We start from the raw sequence: 3,614 nt of genomic DNA, 5'->3' as shown, positions 1-3,614 counted from the left end.
ATTTATGATACTGCACAAGTTCAAATTATGTACCTAGTGATGCTCAAGACATTGCTCTTGGACCTGTAGAAAAGTGAATAGTATTTTCAGACAACACTTCAAGATGAAATGTTAGCGATACAGCAGTCAATAGTAATTGTTTTCAACTGAGCAATATGAAGTAGTTAGCTTTATCTTGTTGCCTTTCTAAAGAATATGCATGAAAATTTGGTTGGGGATGCACATAACTTTAAAAATTCATAACTGCTTATTTTGAAATAAATGTTTTTCATCTTTTCCCACAGAGTTGGATTTTTTTTTATTTTTATTATATAGAACATATTTCAGAAAGAGTATTGAACAAAATATTGACCAAAATTTAGGACACACTAGCTTCAAGTTGCATTTTTGAACCTTCTTATTTTTTTAAAAAAAGACATTCATTTGCCAGAAACATGAAATGTTCTTATTTAATCATATAGTCACTGTCTTTTCATAACATATGTCATTGAGGACTACTTAGAAAATACATGTAGATTTATCTTACATTGCTAGAAGATAACCTGTAGAAATCGGTTTTAGTCAGTTGGGGTTTGCTTGTAAATAGTGGCTTTCTACAACGAAATTTAATCAGATGGATGGACATATACAGAAAAAGCTTTAAGTCTGCTGTATTTATTTCTTCAATGTTGTGATAAGAAAACAATATGGATAATACATATAGTATATCTAATGAACTTCATGTTCATTAAATTCAATTATAGAGGTTCATATATAAATTATCTCTTAAAAAGTGACTGTATACAGTGACACATAATTATAAATCCAAGAGACACCACAAAGTGTCTTATAAACTCAAACAAAAATTGGCAAATTAAATAGCACAACATCCTACTAATATCTATAGTTAATGAAGAGAAAAATGCATGGTTTTATCTGGTACTTTCACTCATTTTACCATCCTATAATCAGGTCCAGAAGAAGCACAATGTAGAAAATGAACCTGAATATCTTCTGAGATTTCAACTTCAAAACGTGGTCAGTGTTATGTCAGGGTAGCTTTCCAAGTCCCAAAAGAAATGAAAGAGCAATGTATCCCCATTTTATAAGGTATTTCACTGAGAAGCTTGAGTTCACTTATGTTTTGTTTAATATGCTTTATTTTTAAAGAATAATTTGTGAAAAACAGATACACATCTGAAATTGGATTTTAGAAACTCTCTATGGGAGTTTGTTTCTATTTCAAGATCAACTCCTAGATAAACTTTAAAATTAAGATCATTATGCCTGTTAAGAAGCTTAAAACACGTTCCATAGCCATTTCTGGTGCAGCTTTGCTTAGCCAGGGTATTTACTACCATACAAAAACCCTATCATATTGACACATATCATACATTCAGTGTTGTGCTTTATTACATCCCTGACAGATGAAGAACAAGGAATAGCTATTAACCTCTGTGACTGTTGGCACTAAATAATGAGTATGGTAAGCAAGCTGTCTGAGCAAGGGAAGTATTTTTATGAGTGTTTTCTGCCAAGAGCCTGTGAAGATGAGAGTGGGAAATAACCAGAAAGAGAAGACAGAAGACAAGCCAGAAGACAGACAGGTTTCCAGAGCCCCTGAAGAAGTGTTAAGGCAGCAAAAGAGAACCATTATTTCTTGCTTAAATGCAAGACTAGAGTTGCCAAAGTAAATCAGCCTGGGGAAGAAAAAAATAGTCCCGTGATCTGAGGCACCCAAAAAAATGTCAGGTGAGCAAGTGAGAGAAGCAAATCCACCCACCAACCACAGACTGAGACAAGGGAATGCATTTATCATGTTTCGTTAGATTATTTATTTCCTCTAGCTACTTGAGTATAAAGTGATTTCTTCTTTGGAATCCCACAAAGTTTTAGCATACCAGGTGGTAAATTTCAAGTAGAATACTCTCTAGGAGAAGAGTGGAAGATCCATCAGTAGGCAATGAGCACATTTCTATACACACCTTCTAGTTCTGCAAGTTGACAGAGGCATTGATTGAATCTTGTTTTGAATTGTTTGAATCTTGAATCAACTCCACTGATGACCAAACACTTCCATTCACAAATTCCTACACATAGATCAAAATATTGTGACAAGATCAAGATCATCAGAAATCACTGTTAATGTGGAGGTCGGGTATGAAACCAGGGTTATGGTTAGTAATAAAGGATGACAGTGGCAACAGTAACAAAAAGAGAGAGCAAATCTGAAACACACCTCCTGCCATTCCCAAAACTTTATTTTTCTTTACACCAGCTGTCATTTCTAATTTTAGGATGAGTCTTCTCTTCCTCTGTTTTAATGATGATTTGCCAGTCTCTGAATTAATATCTTCACTCATTCTTTCTGTTTTTAACTTATTTTTTGTGTTCTTTTCTTCACAGACATCTTCTTCATCCTTGATAACATCAGGTTTCCCAATAAAGTCCAGTTTAAGCTCTTAATTCTCTGGTTTCTTTGCCTTCTTTTTCTTCATTTGCCATTCAACTCTGAATTAACCCATTAACTTAGTCTGGAGAAGAGGAGGCTGAGGGGAGACCTTATCGCTCTCTACAACTACCTGAAAGGGTGTTGTGGCGAGGTGGGTGTTGGCCTCTTCTCCCAAGTAACCAGCAATAGGACAAGAGGAAATGGCGTCAAGTTGCACCAGGGGAGGTTTAGATTGGATATTAGGAAAAATTTCTTCACCGAGAGAGTGGTCAGGCATTGGAACAGGCTGCCCAGGGAGGTGGTGGAGTCGCCATCTCTGGAAGTGTTCAAAAAACGTGTGGATGTGGCGCTTCAGGACATGGTTTAGGGAACATGGTGGCACTGGATTAATGGTTGGACTTGATGATCTTGAAGGTCCTTTCCAACCTTAGTGATTCTTTTTTATTGCACAATGGCCTGAAACTCCTGGCTTTCTATGAATCGTTCCCTCTTCAGGCCACCATTTGATTTCTTTTAGTATCTTTATCCACTGTAATTCTTGCAAACTTCATTCAACATCAGAATTCCTCATGTATAGATTCTTTTATAATCCCTCATGCCTTTTTATTTATGCCTATTAAGATACTGATTCCTGACTGTCAGGTTCTACAGCCTCAGTCTGTTGCCCCTCTCTCTACAGTGCTCATTATTCTAGCCTAGGTTTTAAATCAAACTCAGATTCTTCTGGTCTAGCAACCCTTCAGCTACTGAATAGGCTGGGAGAAATCCCATAACTATGATAAACAAGAAATTCCCCTCCTTCCTCAGTTGCTCTCCCCCCGCTACACAGACCCCATTATTCCTACTTTTCTACACATCGTACAGTCCTGTTACAGTTGTACAGTTCTTCTCCATTTCACCTTCTATTTTCTTCTTTTCATCAGCAGGTCTGTTCACTTAAATTAAAAAAAAAGAAAATACTGTTTTTTAAAAGCCTATTAATGTTATTTCATGAAAACCAGCTTTGCACTGTCCTGAATATACACAGAAAATAAAATGCAATCACCATGTACTATAAAAAGAAGGAAAAAAAAAAAACAAACTGAAAGCATTAAAAACATTTTTAAATATATTTACTAATTTCAAGATTCCTAGCCATTCACTGTATGCATTTGCACAGCATCACTACAGAACAGTGCTCCTT

Source organism: Phaethon lepturus, unplaced genomic scaffold, assembly GCF_000687285.1.
Source record: "Phaethon lepturus isolate BGI_N335 unplaced genomic scaffold, ASM68728v1 scaffold1198, whole genome shotgun sequence".
NCBI classification, from domain to species: Eukaryota; Metazoa; Chordata; class Aves; order Phaethontiformes; family Phaethontidae; genus Phaethon; species Phaethon lepturus.
Note: the sequence above shows the minus strand (reverse complement) of the source record.